This window comes from Lynx canadensis, chromosome F2, assembly GCF_007474595.2.
Source record: "Lynx canadensis isolate LIC74 chromosome F2, mLynCan4.pri.v2, whole genome shotgun sequence".
NCBI lineage: Eukaryota > Metazoa > Chordata > Mammalia > Carnivora > Felidae > Lynx > Lynx canadensis.
Genome location: NC_044320.2, coordinates 14,764,917 through 14,785,782, shown reverse-complemented (window position 1 = coordinate 14,785,782; position 20,866 = coordinate 14,764,917).

Genomic DNA, 20,866 nt, shown 5'->3' with positions numbered 1-20,866 from the left:
AATATTCAGAGGAGGCCAGCAGGCTGGAGACCCGACCCAGGGATGGGTTGATGTTGCAGCCTGAGTTTGAAGGCAGTCTACTGGCAGAATTCCCACTTCCTTAGGGAATCTCAGTCTGTTTTCTCTTAAGGCCTTCAACTGATTAGATGAGGCCCACCCTAGGAGTGTGAGGTGCTTGACTCAAAGTCTACTGACTTAAATGTTAATCTTATCTAAAAAAATGCCTTCACAGCATTTAGACCGATATTTGGCCAGATGCCTGGATACCATTACCTAGCTAAGTCGACGCATAAAATTAACCATCACAGAGACCCTCTGGTCCGAGTTCTGCTTTCAAATAACTTGCTAGTGAGCCTATAGAGGGGTAGCTTCGTCTGCCCTGCTTATTACCCTTTGGTAGCTTCTGGGCTAGTATTATTTACCAAAGACAAGCTCATAGCCATGCATTTCTAAGTCTTCCGATGATAAGTAGTTTAGCCTTTATACTGTCCCTGTCGCAACTACTCAACTCTGCTGTTGTATATGAGAGTAGCCGTGGACTGTAGGTTAACAAGTGAGCGTGCTCTGTTCCCCTAAAACCCTACCGATGGAAATGGAAAGGTGAACTGTATGTAATTTTCACATCTGGTGAAATAGTATTCTTCCTTGGATTCCTCCCCTTGCCTCCCCTCTCTCGACCATCTAAGAATGTCAAGAGCTTTCTTAGCTTGTAGGCCATGCAAAGCAGGTGGTGGGCAGACTTGTTTGCCACGCTTACTCTATGCCATGGCAGTCTCCACGACGATATACCCGTCTCTACATCTTCTCGGCACGCTGCTTATTTCCAGATGCCAACTCAAGTATTTAACAAAACAACCTGTCTCGGTAGCTCAAGACAGCAGCTTCGTCTGCAAATGTGCATTTTCGCTGAGCCTTCTGAGAAGAATCTCTTCCTCAGAGAAGGTTATAATGGTAGAATTTCTTTTTGGGCTGTTGGGAGATTCTTTTGTGGGGAAGAAGGTTTTGGCGTAATACCATAGCACCTTGGACATAAAGAGTGGTACAACTAGAAGATGCCTTAGCTTATCTCTTTTTGTTAGAGCCACTTTTATTCACACATTCAACACCCATTGAACAGGATAAGAGGCATACACTTCTGCTCACGATGGGAAGTTTTGAGCATATGAGAGTCTTTGGTGTTTTCTGAAACAAAGTTTCTGCCTTGGAACAGCCTTCCTGCTCCTCCAACCCTAGGAAATGCTTTTTATGCTTCCAAACTCAGGGAAGAAGTCAGTCCTTCAGCAATCCTCTTTTACCTCCTCCCAAGAGAACAAACTAGTTCTTCCTCTAAATTACCCTTGATCCCACCATCCCCCCCATTTCGGCACCTGTTTCATTGATTAACTATGAACCATACATATATTCCCCTATTTGTCTCTCCTACCAGATGCTTAGCATCTTGAGGAGCTGTCTTATTCATTTCTACATCCCAGAGCCTGATACATAGTAGGTGCTCAATAAACACGTGTTGAAATTATTTACTCATTCAACAGATATTTTTGAGCCCCTACTCTGTGCCAGGCATTGTTCTAAACAGTGAACAGAACAGACCAAATCTCTGCCTTCTAGATCTTCCACTGCAATGGGGTAGGAGGTGGGAAACAGGCAGACCTGATAAGTGAGCAAATGACATAGTATTTTAGAAGGTGGCAAGTACTATGGAGAAAAATAAACCAGGAAGAAGAGGCAGGAAGTGCCAGGGAGTTGGGGTGGGGTTGTCGTTTTTGGCAGAATGATCAGCAAAGACTGAAAGGCCATGAAGAGAAAGCCACCTTGACCTTGCTCTCTGGAGAAAGAAAGCCAGTGTTAAGGTCCTGAGGTAGGTGCTTGGAATGTGTTAGAAACAGCACAAAGGCCAGTGTAGCCAGAGCTGAGTGAGTGAGGGGAAGAAATACATTTTTTTTAAAGTTTATTTTTGAGAGAGAGAGAGAGAGACAGACAGAGTGTGAATGGGGAAGAGGCAGAGAGACAGAGAGAGAGAGAGGGAATCATGGAATCTGAAACAGGCTCCAGGCTCTGAGCTGCAAGCACAGAGCACAATGTGGGGCTCGAACTCCGAACGGTGAGATCATGACCTGAGCCGAAGTCGGAGGCTTTAACTGAATGAGTCACCCCGGTGCCCCAAGGGGAAGAAATACATTTTATTGCATAGATTTGAAAGATGAAGAGAACAGAGATGCCTTCCCGAGACATGGAGATAAAAAGGGAAACTGAGGCTCAGAGATGTGAATAATTTTTTTCAGGATCATACAGTACAGCTGGTCAATGTCAGAGCTGGGGCCTGGGGCCGGACCCCGATCTTTGCCACAGGGGACATTGCAGAGCTCCGCCCATAGGGAGACCAGCACCCCAGCAACAGAGACAAAGGAGCACTCTGTCTTGCAGGGACCCCATCCTTCAGCCCTGTCTCAAATAACAGGAGAATAAGATTCAACCAGACACTGTGTCCAGGGAGAGGGTGGCAGTCAGGGCTTCATCGCTGCCCGCAATTTTGACGTTGCCCATATTTCTCTCACCGGGGATGTTTTCTTGCTCCGAAGCCTTTTAGCAGATGACAAGGTATCGCCCTGGGTGTGTTCCAGAACACAGGTCTTTGCTAAAGTGGTTAGACAGCCACTTCCGTTCAAAGCCAGGGACTGCCCCCGGGGATGAAACCGTTCGGAGAGCATTTTCTATTTGCAAAAACATTGCTCTGACATGTTATCAGGTACTTCTCTCAACAGATCAGGGAGATTGGAGAGCTTTCTCAGAGGTACCGGACATCCGGGAGAAAGACGAGGGCCAAGCGGGCTGCTGATTCAGGGTGGTCCTTCTCGTTGTGTGTGGACTTGTCATCATCCTCGTCTTTCTCCTCATTTTTGTCTCTGGCAAGAGATGAAAAAGCATAGGGCATGGCTCCTGCCTGCAGAAAATTTATCATCTAGTTGGGTCACAAGTTCATCGATTCATCCACTTGCCTTCAATATCGCCTCCATTCTGTAAGCTTTTGTTGAGCACCTGCTATATTCCAGTTAATTATCAGAGGCCCAATAATGTGAGGAGAAGCCTTCACAGAGGAGAAAGACTTTATTTAGTTTTTTTAAAAACATTTTTTAAAGTATATTTATTTGTTGTGAGAGAGAGAGAGAGGGAGAGCACAAGCAGGTGAGGGGCAGAGAGAGAGGGAGAGAGAAAGAATCCCAAGCAGGTTCTGCACATTCAGCACAGAGCCTGCTGTGGGGCTTGAACCCATGCATAGTGAGATCATGAAACCAGGAGTTGGCTGTTTAACCGACTGAGACACACAGGCGCCCCAACTTGGCTTAGTTTAAAGGATGGACAGGATTGTCATATACAAGGCAGACCAAAGGGGATGTTTTGTTCAGGCTGAGGGAATAACAAGTGCTAAGAGGATGAGGCAAGAAAGGGCATGTGTGTCCAGGGAGCCTGGTGTGGCTCGAACACAGGAGATGCGGCTGGGGTGGGTGAAGGCGAGGGGCTCTGGGCAAGGTGGGCGTCGGATCCACACGCCATGCTAAGCTGAAAGGCACTTTTTCCTCTGGATGATTAGGAGCCGTGGAGTGACGTGATTAGATACGGTTTCAGGAAGACCACTCTGGTTGTAGCACAGGGAGCATGCAGAGAGGAGGGGCAAACCAGAGTGGTCCCTCTGGAAACAGCAGGGAGCAAGATGCATGGGTTTACTATGCTGGGGTCACAGACCCGGACACACAGCCTGAGGACAGGGTGCCGGGAGACAAGGTCGGCAGGGGCGGAGCTGGCACGGACCTGGAAGCAGCTTCAGTCTCCTGAAGCAGACGAATGGATTGCATCTGTCTAACTCTGGGCCGCGGGATTAGGAATCTCGCTCGCTCAGATTTGTAATAGATATTCTCCAGTGTCACGTTTTTTTTTTTTTTATCAGTGAAAAGATTATGTATTGATTTTCTACAAGTTATTTCTCAATTAATTCAGAACTGGGCAGGGAAGAGAGTATTACTATTGGCCCTTCTCGAAGAGTCAGAAGAACAACCTTGCTCCTGGCCCTGACATTATCGAGCCATTGAATGAATTCCAGCAACCATGTGCCTCCGGATTACTTGATATGTGAGCAAGATTAAGCCCTGTTCATTTAATTTGGCGGTGTCCATCAGGCTTTCTGATAAAGTGAGTGAATGTATTCCCAATTGATAGAGGAAGGTCATGACGCCATTAAATCTAGACCCACAGAGAGGATGGGGCTGAGGGTTGGGGTTTGGGAGCCCCTGGTGTTTCGATGAGAGTGGAATTCATGACTAGGTGTTATGGGAGCACAGAGGGTCATGTAACCAACACGGGGTAGGGGTGGGAATCAAAAGAGGCTTCCTGGAGGAATGGTCATCTAAGCCATCTTGAAGGATGAGAAGAGAACAAATATGTTGGATTAAGAGTGAGGATCTGGTGGGGTTGGATGGGGTTGGGTAGGCTATGGTGGAGGGGGCAGGGCAGTGGCGAGTGGGAAGGAATGGAACCAGTCACAGCACACGTGCATGTTGGTGTTGCTTATCAGCAGCAATTTCAGCGAAGACCAATAAGGATAGGGAGGTAGGTGGGGGCCAGATAATAAAGGGACTTTTCAATGCCATTGAAATTATCAGATGAGGAATGCTAGACCTCGGATGATACCCCGATAAAGGAGACAGAACCAAAAGAGGTGATTTCAGAGGAACTTTTGGGCAGCGCAGGCTGTGATAACCATTTGGATGATGGGATGGTGAGCTGCGGCCTGAGGCGGTTTATAGATTTCAGGGGGCAGCATGGTATGGCAGATGTGGTTAGCCTCTGTGACAATATCGGGGCCTCACATCTTCCTAGCTAAGAGTACCTTCATAGTGCCTGGTGCATCCTGCAGTGTGGACGGGGCGGCTCTGTCACTGGGTTCTGGGTCCGCCCAGCGCTCTGGGAAGCATTATGCTTTTCCTGACAAAAAGGCAAAGTGCAACAGACACTGCTTCCCGCTTCCCTCTTTCTTGTGGCCTTGTATTCAGTAGCTTCATGAAACCTTGGAGTGATAAGAGGGAGAAAAAGTCAAGAGAACAGCCCTGCTGCTCGCCTTGACATTATCGAGTTATTGAGTAAATGCCAGCAACCACTTACTTCTACATTACTTGATAGGTGAGCAAGATAAAGCCCTGTTTGTTTAATTCAGGGGTGCACATCAGGCTTCCTGATAAGTCGAGTGAATGCATTCTTCACTGATACAGGAAGGCGGCTGCAATAGAAATCTTCCAGACTTCAGTTTTGAATCTGCCAGGAGGCAACACGACATTGTGATCAGAGCACATGAACTGTGGCACCAACACGCCTGAACAGGAGTTCGGACACCCCCGAGCAGGCTCACAGCCCCCGTTGTAGAGTGGAGACAGCAGTAATCTACATTAGCGTGCTGCTTGGCACAGTGGTGGTGGGGACATGAAGCTCCGGGTCCTATTTCTTTTTCTAATGTTATTTATTTTTGAGAGAGAGAGCCTGGGCCAGGGAGGGCCAGATAAAGAGGGAGAATCCGATGCAGGCTCCACGCTGAAGGCACAGACCCTGACGTTGGGCTCAAACTGACAAAGCGTGAGATCATGACCTGAGCCGAAATCAAGAGTCAGACACTTAACGAACTGAGCCACCCAGGCGCCTCTACATCTCCTAGTTCTTTATAAGAAACAAGGTTTGCTTTCTACAGCCTCAGGCAGAAAGAACACTTTCAGTGACAGGCTTGGAGTCTCAAATTCAAGCCTCAGCCCTGCCACCGGTAATCTGTTTCATCGTGTGTAAGTCTCCTCTCCTCTCAGGGCCTCAGTTTCCCGTTTCGTGAACCGAGAGACTTGACCTAGGACGTGACTTCTGAAGCTCCTCCTGGTCTGAGCTGGGTTGCTTCTCTTTAGGTGGGTTTCAAATTCTGCTGCAGTAGTTTTCCTTCTCGCCAGGAGGTGGTGCTATTGAGTCCTTCGTGCTCCCGCACTCCCGCTTATCCGTGGTTTCCCTTCCCCAGGTTCCGCTTTCCTGTCCGTCACCGGTGGGCAGCCACATCCCGGAAGCGGATGAGCCTCCCTCCCACCAATCACTGGAAGATCAGTGGTAGCCCCACCCCCCGACACAGCCGGAGTCACCCCTCTCGCTTCCTCTCGCCACACAGTCATTTTATCATCCCAAGTCGGCCCCATGAGGGTGAGTACAAGACGATAAGATTTTGAAGGAGAGAGAGCGACCACGTTCCCGTAACTTTTATTGCGGCAGGTTGTTATAATGGTTTCTATTTTATTATCAGTTATTGCTGTTCATCTCTTACTGTCCCTAATTCATAAATTAAACCTCAAAATACGTATAGGTACATACGTATGCCAAATAGGTACGTATGTTTAAGGGAAAAGCAGTCTATAGAGGATTTGGTACTGTCTGCAATTTCAGGCGTCGGGCGGGGGTCTTGGAACACATTCCCCCCGCGGATAAGAGGGGAGTGACTGTATTGTAAGGAGCGCTCCGTTTGCTTCAAGCGCTGGGAGACCCAAGCTGGCCTTCCTTAGATGCTCAGAGTGTGAACTTTGGGCTGCAGGGGCCTCTGTCGGTCCCGGCTGTTTTTTGCCCGCTTTCCAGCCCCGCGACCCAGGCCGCAGCCTGGTTCGGTTCTGTTCAGGTCTCGAAGTACTGGTCAGTACCGCTCTAGTTTTTCTAGTTCAGGACCACAGAAGGGACAGTAGGAGCCTTTGGGCCATTTCAGGATGTAGGGGGGGGGAAACAGAGGTCTGAGGGTTGGCCCCAAGACCGGCTGGTGCCCCTTATACCTGAGTATGGCCTGGCTGAAGGCCTGGGCGGAAACAGCGTGTTTGATTTGACCAGGACTCACAAGACCACCTCTGACCCCTTGCCTCAGACCCGCCATGCCCCTGAAGTCCTTCCAACCCCTGCTTGCTGGAGCTACTCCTCATTACTGGAACTCTCCAGATCCAACCAGAAGCATCAGGCTTTAGGTGTGGCCAAGGATCCTCGCCCCACCTGAATTTCAGCGGGGTTGAGGGTTAAGACACTGACCTGTCTCAACTCCTTGTACCCAGGAGCGAGCCCCAGGTCTTGTGCTGTCAACGACAACCAGAGGGGTGACCCTTGAGGGTATGGACTGTCACCATCAATAGCAATAAATGCCGCTTTTTCTCAGACACAGAACACTGATAAGGATGGAACTTGCCCACAAAGGCAAAGGCATATGAACAGTTTCCATCAGGTCAGGAAGTGCCTCCCACTCAGGTCCCAGCTTCTAGGTGTGCCTGTCCCTGGGACCCACCAGCCTCCCTCTCCTTCGGGAGCTGCCCCCATGCACTCCATCCCCTGCCTCGTGGGTACTGTCTTCTCCGCTCAAGCCCCGTGAGGAGCCTAACACGGTCAAACCAACCTGTGCTTCCTTGCTCTCAGCTAGGACAAATCACAGGGTTTGGGGTTTCAGGGTTTTGCGGTGGGTCACTAAGGAGAACCAGACAGCCGATGCCTTCAAGGCGCAAACAAGGCAGAGTGGAAAGAAGATAAGTTCTAGAAACACAGAGCCTGGATGAGGTTCCCAGGTCTATCAGCACTGCCTAGTGTAATAGCACCTGCGAGTCATTTGATTGCTCTCTGTATACATACATACAGATATGTGTGTGTGTGTGTGTGTGTGTGTGTGTGTGTGTGTGTATGCGTATGTATACGCAAAAAACAAATGGGTGCTTGGCTTCAGCTCGTGATCGTTTGTTGAATGTATATTGTTTTATATCCGGTCACTGGTATGTTTATTGCACTTTGGGGAATATAGGGTAATTATTAACTTTCCTCTTGAAAGGACCCTTTTGTGGTCAGTGATTTCCTGGGTTCTGGTCACATTTTGGGGGGATTTAACTTTAATTGCCTCAGTTTGGTCAATCTCTTTAAAAAAGAACCAATATTTCCCCAATTCTGGGACAATAATTACCTTTTCATTGTGGAATACCTACATCCGCCACTTAAGAACATTTTGGGGTACCGACCTTCTGACCATGGCGAAGCAGTAACAACAACAAGAGAATGTTCTCAGGTCTTAGGGCCTCAGGTAATTTTGCAAATCTTTCTTTTCCTTACTCCATGGAAATGGGTACCTGTTGTACCTCCCTCTATGAAAAGCCTGAGCAGCAGTCATTTTACTCAGAAATCACCGATCGATGATTTGAATGATGGCAGGTGGAATTATTTTGGTTTTCAACTAACAACACTACTACTGGTAATGTTTTTTATATGTGTAATATTTTTTATTTTTAAAGTGATTTCCTATGTATTATCTTACTGTGATTCCCCAAAGTCCAGGAATATGAATATTGAAGATGATTTATCAACATTTCTTAGATAAGAAACCCAGAGCCTTGAGAGGTTATGTAATCATTGTAAGCATTTCTATCAATCACATGCCTGTTGAGCACATCGACCTTATGAGGAAGGCGTTATTGTAACTGTTTTTCAGGTAAAGCAGCTGAGCTCAAGAGAGGTTTGAATAACGTGTTCTAGATCACACCGCTACTAAGAAGAACCAGGATCCACACATTTGTGTATAAAGTCTCATAGTGTTTGTTTGTGCCCTGACGGCACGATGCTCCTCCCCTAAGAGTGGTGGCCGTGGGGGAAAGGCACTGGCCTGGGAGTCAGGAAGCCTCTGGTCCTGCCTGCGTCTGCCCGTAACCTATGAGTCATCTTGGGTAAGTCGTTTTCCTCCTCTTCCCTTCAGCTTCGTTGTGTGAAGCGTGGAGTGTGGAAATGAGGCACGTGCTACCTCTGGACTCCGGCCTATTTGAATGACTCCCTGGGTTACAAAGCTGGGGTGATTACCAAGCTGCCCAAACATGGGCACCAAATATCTCCCCCTCTTAGCTCTTGTCCATGTCTTTCGTGTCTGAATGAGAATTTCCCTCCAGGAAGAGTTCACTGGTGTAGGCACAGCTGCGGTGCCTATAGGCAGGACCATGAGCCGCAGCCTACCTCATCCCTGCGGCATGGGAAGATGTAGGAGTTTCACATAAGCCAAGTGTTGCCACAGGGGAATAGCCAAGCATGGTCTGCTGGGCTATCTTGGGGTTCCCCCGAAGCAGAGCCTACGGCAAGGGCTCACATGCACTGGGGTCCCCCTGAAACAGAACCTACAGCAAGGGCTCATATGCAGGTCATTTATTTGGGGAAGTAATCTGGAGATCAAGAGTGGAGGGGCTGGGAAAAAGGATGTAGAGGGAGGGGAAGCCAGTCCTAAGGGTGCATTCTCGAGGTGGTTACTGCTGTGGACAAATGGATCTTGATCCTGCGGGCTCTTGCCTTGGAATTGTCACTAGAGTCATGGAAAACCATTTCTGTCTTCCACTGGCCATGAAGCTTCCAGACGGGGTTGACTCCCGTGTATTTCCAGTTTGCACATAGGCCAGAGCGGCTGAGCAGACTCCAGCACGTAGCTGCTATGGTGAGGGGCGCCAGGCAGAAAGCAGGGGGTGCCTGGGGCAGCAGAAGAAAGATTCTGAAGCTCGTTGCTTCAACGATAGCCAGGGCAGAATGGTGGCCGAGAGGACGAGAGAGAGATGGGGCATCAAAGATGCCTGGCACAATTGTGTGGCTGGTACCCAGCCCCTGTAGGCTGTGGGGTAGGTTGCAGGGTGAGGTACAAGTGTGGGGATGGTGGGGCTGGGAGAGATGCTTCTAGAGTGCATCTGCCACATGAGGAAGCTGTGTGATGGAGAGACCCCATACGTCCTCCCATGGGTGCTCTGTGAGACAGCCAGCATTTGGATGCCAGCCACTCAGAGCTTATAGGTGGCCTAAAGGAAGAAGGCTTTCCTCCTCTTCTCTGTATTCCCCTCTTCTCCTCTGGAGGGATTAGGAGTGGAGACAGAGGAGGGAGGGAAACCACCTGCTCCTCCCCACCAAGTCCCTGGGGCAGAAAGGCTGAGCACCGAGCAGGGGGAGGGGAGGGTGTGGATGCCAAACTTGACATGACACTTACTTGTGTTCCACTGCACTGGGCTGAGGTTTTTAGTGTCTAAAAGTGACCAAAAAGCTATGGGACGTCACTACAGGGTGGAGGAGGAGATGTGACACAGCAGCACTGATGGCGGTGCCTGGAGGGAATAAAGGTTCCATGTTTGTACTTCGTTAGGCTTAGATGTTCAGCCGCTGCCCGCCAGTATTAATTTAGCTGTTTATCTCGTGGGACAGCTGATCCACAATACTTCCTTTCCTCGACAGTGGTGATGTCACGTATGTGTCTGACCTCCAGTGTTAAGGATAAAGCACACTTTACGATGGTGGTTTCAGCCTCTGGTGCCGTCAGGGACCAGATAGGTAGCAGAAGTGAGGGTAGAAGGCTGCTTGGGACCAATGAACCAGAGCGCTCATGCCCTGCTTACAGGGGGCGGGCACTGTTGAGCTCTAGCCTGCTGCCTTGCGGAAGCAGCTGGGTAGGGAGTTCGGATCTTTGATGAGTTGCCACCACCATATTAGCCCTGGGTCCCCATGGTAGATGATACTAAGGGCCCCTAAGTTTTTACCCCCTTTTTTACATGTTTTTTTAATGTTTATTTAATTTTGAGAGAGCTAGAGAGACAGAGCATGAGTGGGAGAGTGGCAGAGAGAGACACACACACACACACACACACACACACACACACACACACACAAAATCCAAAGCAGCCTCCAGGCTCTGAGCTAATAGCTCAGAGCCTGGTGTGGGGCTTGAATTCCCGAACTGGGAGAGCGTGACCTGAGCCAAACTCGGATGTTCAACCAACTGAGCCGCCCAGGTGCCCCTTTTTACCCCTTTCTGTATCCAGCCCCCTTTTCTAATTAACTTTACACTGTCCTCCCATTGCGGTTGGGGACACTTTCTTGTCTCTGGGCCCATCTCATTTTCAGGTCTCGTTTTGGCCAGTGGCGCGTTAGCAGCTGAGACACAATGGTGCCCTCTTGCACCTCTGCCCTCACCACGAGGAGAATACACCTGCACCAGCTGCTAATCCTTTGAGGGGGACGAGAGTGTGCAGGGCTGAGCCACACCGGCCAAGCCCCTCCTCGGTCAGCTGACCTGCAGATTATAAAAGTAAACGATGATTGTTGTAAGTCCCTGGGTTGGTTACGTAGCGATTTTGTAGCAGCGGTTAAGCCAGTAGATCAACATCCATGACACTGGTAACATGACACGATTCCTGCTGAGCCTCTAGGTGGCCTCCGATTCTTCCCGACACCATCATCTAGGCAATCACTGTTATTCCATGGGAATGAGCAGACCGGATGGACTGTTTGCCAGACCCCAGGTGACAGGGAGCCTCTGAAGGCTGCCTTTGGTGTCTGGGTGTATTTATGGCACCGCCAGGTGTCCCTTTCCCTTGTTCTGTCTGCCCTAGTCCTCGGAGAGCTGGTGGCCCGGCCACCGCGAGCTATTCAGCACTCACAGGGTATCTGATTTAGTCTATTTGGTCCCTTTTCTTAGTATTTGTACTCTGGGCTTTTTACAGCTTCAAAGAGCTTCTCACCCATATTCACTAATTAATTCATTACTCCAGCCAGTAAAACCTGAAGCAGCCAGAGGAGAATGTCATTAGCAAGAATTCTAGAGGCTCATTATTTAGAGTACGTTGCCAGCTCCATCCACCAAGGCTGTTAACCCTTCCCTGGCTGACGGGCTCCTCAGGCCAGTGTGTGTCCGGGTAGGAGTCTGCTAGGCACTCAGCAGTCGCCAAGCACCTACTGTGTGCTCAGCTAGTAACACTGGGTGCCGCGGGGATACAAGAACTCATAAAACATGGTTTCCGACTTCCAGGGCCTTCAGTCTGGTGAGAGCTCTGGAGTCAGGCAGACCTGAGTTTGAATCCCGGTCATTTATAAGCTGTGTGACGTTGGGCTAAGTAGCCTCTGTTTCCTCATCTCTAAAACGAGAGGCTCATACCTCTTTGGGGGAAACGTGAGGATATACGACGTCAGGTGAATAAAAGGTCTGGCACGCAGTGAGTGCTCCAGAAACTACACGTTTACTAATGTTACCCAGACGCGTTCCTTCCCGTGCGTCTCTCATCCCGAGCCTGGCGCGGGTGCACAGGACAGTGTGGAGGGAGGAAGGGAGCTGGCAGAGGGTAGAAATTTGGGGGACGCCTTTATTTCCGGGGTGATCTGAGGAAGAGGGAGCAGAGAAGGAAACTGAGGGCAGAAGGGTAGGAGGGTGGGGGTAGGAGGGTTGGGGGGACCGCAGGAACGTGCCAGCAGGCGGGTTGCAGCAGGTGAGCTTTGAGAATGGGGAGGCAGGAAGGTGGCCGCCAGCAGTTCCCTGCACTGAGAGGTGGAGCAGAGTGCAGTCTGAGGACACCCGTTTGATCACCCACGGGCCGCCGCGAGTCGGGATGGCCATGAAAAGCTCCACTCAGTCTCCTCCTGCGGGGATCACGGCTGACCACCAGCCTCCGCCCCTCCGGACGGGATCCGCCCATACGCGGGTGCCTCGGGAACGTGTTGAATAACAGCTATGTGCCAGGTATTCATCTCAGCGTTTTTTAAAGTTTATTTATTTTGAAGGAGAGAGAGAGAGAGAGAGAGAGAGAGAGAGAGCACACACCCGAGCTGGGGAGGGGCAGAGAGAGAGGCAGAGAGAGAATCCCAAGCAGGCTCTGTGCTGCCAGCTCAGAGCTGGACGAGGGGCTCGAGCCCACAAACTGTGAGATCGTGGCTTGGGCCGAAACCAAGATTCTGATGCTTCGCCGACTGAGTCACCCAGGCGCCTCTCGTCTCGGCACTTAAACTACTTATTCATTTTATCCTCACGGCAGTTCCGAGGTATAGACAGTATTACCTTTGCTTTCCAGGTGAGAAAAAAGAGGCGAAGCTATGACTGGCACCTTTAGTAAGATGTTCAGTCTGCCTCTGTTGTTACTGTCCACTTCGGCAGGCAGCCTCTGCGCCCCCTACTGCCTTAGGTCTGTGTTCCGACGCAGTCCCCAGGACGAGCTCTGCCCTAGTTCCAGTCCCACCTTCTTGTCAAGGGTTTGGCTGTCTTTTCCTTTTTCCCACTGTGGGTGCAGGGTTAAAGCATATTGCTAAAACCGTGTCTCTTCATGGATCTTTTCGCATAACATTTAATCGCTGGTAATGACTGTGACCCCAGCGGCACTCGTGTAGTGAACTTCAAGTTGGCATTTCAATTAGCTGTACTGATTGCCGGGTTTGGGCATTTCATATATTTGTGAGGTAGCTTAGCCTGAGAGGAGTCAGCTAAGGGACTTATTACCACAGTGCTTCTTGGGGGGAATAAATAACCTCATTACAGCTTCTTTTGCTCTGGCTGAGAGAGAGGAGGAAAAGTTGAATCTCTCAGGGCAGTTGTTTGCGGGGGCGCGGGGCTCGGTGCCTGGGACTAAGTGGACCAAGCAGGAGGGTTGCTTTCCTTCCTTCCTCTCCCTTCCTCTCCAGCCCTCTCCCGTCTTCTCCCCTCCCCTGTCCTTCCTTGCCTCTTCTTTCAGTTTGTCATTTCTTTTGTTCTTTTGCTAAAGCTTTTGATGGAAATAATGTAGTGACCTCTAGTGTTCCCAGGACTCAAAGGTTCGTGGATACAGATGGGGTCACATTAACAGTTAAACTTGGAACTTACACACACACACACACACACACACACACACACACACGTGCTTCAAAGTCCAAGTCCCCTCTTTCCCCAGGGATCCTTGGGAGACCCCCGGATGTCTCAAAGGTGCTTACAAGCTGGTTTTCCTATGGTGTCTGCCATGTTCTCCCTCTCCTGCTGTCCTCTCCTGGTGTCCTGTCAGGGCTCCTGGAGGCATTGGTGGCAGTGTGACATCTCTGAGAGCACAGGGTCCCTTAGCTGCCCTGCAGTGGGGCCACCTGGAGCCCTCAGCATGTTAAAGCATCCCTCAGGGCTGGAGCTGCCCCTGGACATGAGGTTTAGATACCATCTTGTTCCCCCATCCCTCTCTCTTCCCTCCTCTCCTCTGGGTGCCTGTGCCTCAACTCCATCCCTCTTCCCTGCCTCCTGCCCCGTGCAGCGAGATAAACCAAACCCACCTCCAGTAAACTCAGCAGACACCCGGGCCCCAGCGAGGCTCACCTGGGGTGCGCTGTCAACTTCAAAAACAAGCACTGACATGGGCGCTTATGTTGATTTTTGCTGTAGCTGACTTTAGGATCTGCTCTCAATCAGGGTTACCACGATGAGCTGCTATTTTCCTAAATGAACGCCTGTGTGGTCTCTGGAAAGAGCCTTGGATTTGGTGGAGTCACAGATCCTGATTTCAATCCCCCTGGTACTTTCAATTTAGGAACCGCTCCCGCGTTAGTTAATATTTTTTTCACTCAATTTATCTGTAAATTCAACAGGGTTAAATGAGATACTGTCAGTGAAAATTTTCCTGGTACATAATAATACCAGGGAGATATATGTGTATGTATATGTGTGTGTGTATATATATATATAGATAGATAGATAGATAGATAGATAGATATAGATATATAATATATATATTTTACATATATATTATATATAATATAGATATATAATATATATATTAACCAACCTTCACTAGACTGTTTAAAAACATACAGTTGCCTGCTGTAGCAAATCTCAACTCCTTTCCCTGCCACCACCATGATGGTCCCCATGGCCCCCCTCTACTTGCCCTGACCTTTCCCACCTTCCTGCCCTGGCTCCTTTCTTCTTCCTCAGCCTGTTGAGTTGGGAAAAATCCTCAGCTAGGATTCGGACCTAAGAGACCTACGATTTCATTCAACCTAACAGTTTACTAGCTGCGTGAACTCGCGTGCTTCCTGGGGCTTCCTGTTGGTTTCTGGTTCCGCTTCCGGTTCCGGTAAGCATCCTTCTGGAAGCAGCGGCGCCCTCGTGTAGCAGCCCCTGAAGCCAGTTTGCGTGTGGATTCAGCCTCATCACGTCCGTGCCGGACATCAGCCAGGCAGTGCCCCTGGTCATAACTGGGTCCCGGGCTCATGCGGTGGTCTTCCGCTGAGCTCAGGGACACCGGTCTCCGCTCAGCAGTGTCCCCTCCTCAGAGGCTCGAGTTTCAGCTCCAAGGGGCCCCTTCTCCAAGTTCCACAGTTTTAATAATTAATCATTTCAGCCTCTTCCCTTGGTTAACCCAGCCCTAAGTGGTTGCTTTAGAATTCTCTTTTTACTCAGTCATCAGGTTAATAGCTTCGTGTCTGGTTAACAATTTTTAATTCTAATTCTGTTTAAATAGCCGCTGTGCTTTCTGTCTCCTGATTGAGGCTTGGTTTATACAAGTGCCTGGGGTGGGTCAGGCGCTCTTGTGGGCTCCTTGGAGAGGGCAGTAAACAAAATGGAGAAAATATCCCCCTCGTGGAACTCACCTTCTGTTCAGGCAAAACAAAACATAAATACATGCATAAGGAAAATATGGTATGTCAGAGGTGTAAGTGCTGTCTGAAACATATCTCCAGAAAGAGATGCAGAAGTGCTGGGAAGGCGGTGGTTTGCAATTTAAGCTATAATGTCTACGTGACAGCCCTCATCATATATATGAAAATACTTTGTGGCCCGAATATTGGGAATTATTTTCTTTCGTTCATAGCTGAGCCTTTTTGGGAATCTTGGAGGCTGTGTAAAAGCAGAGAGAGTGTAGAATGAACAGGACTCTAAATGGGCGACACGCCTGGAAAAAAAGAAAAGCCAAATGTTTTAATTGGGTGGCTAATGAGTATGAGTGTGAGTGTGTGTGTATGTGTGTGTGGGGGGCAGTGGGGATTCCTCTCAATTTACAGCATAATCACTGAATCCAGCAGTCTTCCTTAGAACAATCTCAGGCTCATTTTAAACCACGGATACTATAGACCAGAAAGAGACTCCATTTTTCAAATAAACGCTTTTACAGTTTTCCTCATCATTTCACAATTCTCGAAGGATTCCAGTCATATTTGTGTACTTATTCCTCATTTTTCGTCCCGGACAATGAGGAGACCTCTTGAATTGGACAGTCCCACCATTGGGGCTGTTCATTTAGGGGGTTTGCCTAGGGTGGCAGCTTTTTGCTTTCAGGTTCCCGAGTCCTGAGGGTAGACGTGAACAGTGTCTTCAGGACAGAAGGGCATGGCTCTGGGTTGTAATGAACTCCACAGGCTGGAGCCAGGGAACAGGCTTTGCATCTCAATGAGCAGCCTAATTTCTTGCTGACAGGTGTTGTAATGGCTTTTTGACAATTCTTTTTCTCAGGCCTGGGAAAAAAAAATCTGGACTCCAACTGGTACTCTCCTTTGTATTTCGCAGACCAATTTTTTTGTGTTGGTCAGAATGCTAGGTGGTAGGGGCGCCTGGGTGGCGCCGTCGGTTAAGCGTCTGACTTCAGCCAGGTCACGATCTCGCGGTCCGGGAGTTCGAGCCCCGCGTCGGGCTCTGGGCTGATGGCTCAGAGCCTGGAGCCTGTTTCCGATTCTGTGTCTCCCTCTCTCTCTGCCCCTCCCCCGTTCATGCTCTGTCTCTCTCTGTCCCAAAAATAAATAAACGTTGAAAAAAAAAAAAAAAAAAAAAAAGAATGCTAGGTGGTAAAGCCCCCAGATGAAAGAGTGGGGGTGGGTTTACTCAGAGAGATCGACCAGCCTGGTCTATGTGAGACTGGTTTCCATCCCGGGTGTTTCTGCAGAAGGGGATCCCTCCTGTCCTGATTTTGGAAGAAGTACAAATTTTCCTCTTCGACTTTCTGGGAATGTCCCTGGGCTGCACAGAATGCTTTGCTTATTAATGAGGAGGAGAAACGGATCCACCTCTCTTTCCTGGTTGTTGTCCCTTTGGCATCATTCGGAGTGAGAGAAAGTTTATTTTATTGCTATTGCCAAGGGCCCAGTTAGAGTCTAGGTTATGCCCAGTGCTGGGATTCAGAGACATCGCATAAGTAGGTGGACTGCACACCAGGAAAGGATTCTGAGTGTTTGGTTTGTGCTGGGCACTGTGCTGTGTGCTTCATATGCATTTATCTCATTTAATCCACAGATCCACCCTATAAGATGATTGTCCTTTTTTTTTTAATGTTTATTTATTTTTGAGAGAGAGAGACAGAGAGGGAGAGAGTGGGGGAGGGGCAGAGAGAGAGAAGGAGACAGAATCCGAAGCAGGCTCCAGGCTCTGAGATGTCAGCACGGAGCCTAATGTGGGGCTTGAACCCATGATCCGTGAGATCATGACCTGAGCCAAGGTCGGATGCTTAACCGACTGAGCCACTCAGGCGCCCCGAGATGAGTGTCCTTATTTTACACGGGAGGATGTTGAGATATTGGGATATTGAGATAGGAAGTAACTCAAGTGAGGTTTAGAAGTGGGCCTCCAACCTAGGTCTGTTGACATGGTTTGCAAGGGATGCTTGCTTGAGGCAGGTGGGGGGAAGGGGGATTTCTGAGACGAAACCACTTCATGTCCCTTTCTACAACTCAACGTTCAAGGTCTGAGAGAAAGGTCATCTTTGCTCTATGTTCTGAAGACAAACCAGATCAAATCAAACCTAAACTTACTTGTGCAATAGTTCTACTAGGTTAGCTACTATTGTTTAATACTTAAAAATTTTTTTTTTCAACGTTTATTTATTTTTGAGACCGAGAGAGACAGAGCATGAACAGAGGAGGGTCAGAGAGAGAGGGAGACACAGAATCCGAAACAGGCTCCAGGCTCTGAGCTGTCAGCACAGAGCCCGATGTAGGGCTCGAACTCACGGACCCACAAGATCATGATCTGAGCTGAAGCCGGACGCTCAACTGACTGAGCCACCCAGGTGCTCCTATTGTTAAGTACTTTTAAACTTCTGATCATATTTAATTTTCTCAATATCCTGAGAAATAGAGATTAATATCCCCCTTTTTACATATGGCATCACTGAGCTTGAGATTGAATTCACCGGTCTTCCTGAAACCAGGTTCATGATTTCTAAAGGTTAATCTCTTCTTTGAGATTAACAGATCACTGTTCTCATTATCAGTGGCTGTGGACCAACCACCCCAAAACGAAGTGACATAAAACAACAGTCATTATGTTATGCTCACACTTTTGTTGGTCATGAATGAAAATAGCATACAGGGAGGATAGCTTCCAGCTGAGTGGGGCTTCAGCTGAAGGTGCTTTAACTGCTGGAGACATCTGGGTTGGCTCAATTGGATGCCTCTGGGTTCTTCGGTTCTTTGTCATTTTGTTTCTGCTGGAAGCGAATGTCCAAGATGGTGCCTTCACTCATGTTTGACATCTGGGCAGGTATGGCTGGGACAGTAATTCAGGCATTTTCTCTCTGTTTTTAAAATATTCTTTTTTGGTTGTTTATTTATTTTTGAGAGAGAGAGAGAGAGCAAGCACACACATGAGCAGGGGAAGGGTAGAGAGAGAGGAAGAGAGAAAGCACACACATGAGCAGGGGAAGGGTAGAGAGAGAGGAAGAGAGAGAGAGCCCGAAACAGACTCTGAAATGTGAGCACAGAGGCTGATGTGGGGCTCAAACTCACGAATGAACTGTGAGAACATGACCTGAGCCGAAATCAAGAGTTGGACGCTTAACTGACTGAGCCACCCAGGTGCCCTAGGCATCTTCTCTGTTTATATGGACTGTTCAAGGGGTTACCTTGAGTTTCCTCACAGTGTGGTGATTTCGTGGCTTCTCATTCTTAGCACTATTGACATTTTGGGATGGATAGTTCTTTTTTGTGAGTGGTTGCGAACCAGATTCCAACTTTCCTAATCTCCAGCTTTTATACAGTTCACTAAGCTATACTTGAGTTTGAATGACTCATTGTTGAAACATGGACTCTGTCCCAAAGGCCACTCAGTCTTGTACTTCAGGACTCCTTTAGGAAAGCAAATGCCTGCTATGCCAGACACGATAACATTTAGCAATGCTGTAGCAGAGGATGTAAAAGGATGCTTTATTTATATAATCTTATGTACCACACACTATTTTGGGTAGGTGTAAATATCCATATACCCATATACATAATTTTTTATGAAGTTAAATCCTGTTACGGTAATAATATCCTCATTTTATAGTTAGCAGCCCTGAGACTTGACCATGTAGGTCAAGTGACTTGCTCATCTTGGACAGGGTAGTAAAGATCTTACAAGGAATGGGACCCTAAACATGTCAGCATCATGAAAAATGTAGGGGTTAAGCATGACCTAGCTCCAGAGCTGTTGTAACCCTTCCCACTCATACCACAATATCTATTTTAGTCTGCCCATTTGAAAGTCATGCCTCTGTATGACTTCAGCCTCTCTCTCCATCTACCTAATAACATCTGGGAGCTTGGGAAAGGCTTTGTCTGATAATTCATCTTGCCCATCAGAGTCACTAGGCAATCAGCGGGTTTCTTTGCAGAGAGGAAAACCAGGCTGACAGCTCAGGGGAGCCTGATGCAATATTTTTAGGGCACTTGGGTCTGTGCAATTATTGTTTCTCAGTGTTGATTGTCAATGGTTGCAAACAGACAACAACTGTGCATTCGCTGAGCGCCTGAGTGACAGGTGGTCATTGTTTCTGGCATTTGACAAGGCTTAAGTATAGACATCACGATAGGTTGTCACTACAGGTTCAGTTCAAGGATGTTTTTATATGGAAAGGAGAGGGGTCCTGGAGAAGGAGTTGAGTCATAAAGAAAGTTTGGTGTTTTGCCACATCAACTGCTAAATCGCACTTACACTTTCGCCAGATCCCCCACAGACTTTAATTTTCAGTTTTCATTCGAAAATAACAATGTCAATTTATGGATCACTGGGACTGAATGTCTCTGTGCGAATACCAGAATGTTCTAGTACTTCTGCCCTTGTAGACTGCGAATCAGTAATTCCCTGGCACCCAGTAGGTGTTCAGGAGATGTTGGTTAAGTGAATGAAAGAGCTGTCGTTTGGCCTGAGAGCTGAAATGGTGTGCATTACAGGTGTTGACAGTGGAGAACACAGTATATTATCAGTTGTAATCCTCATTATTCCAGGGACTTATATGGTCCATCCTCAGAGAGGGCTCATCTCAACAACAAAAAGTAGCTAGAGCAAAAATTATACAAAAGTAATTCATATTCATTTTTTTATTGACTTCCTCAGAGAACACTAGAGGGGGAAGGACCATTTCATTCACTGAAACATCGTGTACTCTCCCTTCCCTTTTCTCTCCATCTTGCTCTTACCTAGTGGCTGCTTCAGAGTCTCTAAAGGTACCACCGCCAAGAATTACTTCCTTGTAATTCTTAAGCAGTTTTATATCTCTCCCAACAAGCTCAAGTTTTTTCAAATGTAACTCTCTTTGGACTCTTGGTTCTCTAGAGAAGAAGGGGGTTAGGGAAATTAATTGGACAATTGCAAGATTTTTATTTGAATAACAAGGGAAAGATAAAGACTATAAAGACTCACATGATAATTTTTATTCTATAATTGCTTCATGTATTAATTTGTTTATTGAGTAAATACTAAGTAGCAACTATATGTATAACAATTTTTTCATACATTCATAAAGATAGGGTTTGCCTATTTTCAATTTTAATATCTATTGGCAGATTACTTTCCCCCCAAGCTGTGGCAATTCATGCAATCAGTTTTCAAAAGTGCTTGTTTCTTTGCATTTTCATCAGCTCTGGTTATTATCTCCTCTTCAGTTGTCAGTCTGATGAGTTACTTTGATTTGCATTTCCCTGAATGCTAGTAAAGATGTTCTAAGAATATTTTCATACTTATTATCCATTTGGATTTTCTCAGTAGTGATTTGACTGTTTTTATAATTTTCCCATTTTCTGATTTTTTCTTTTTAAATAGGCAATTTGTAGATGTTCTTTATATATTAGGGATGTTAACCCTTTGCTT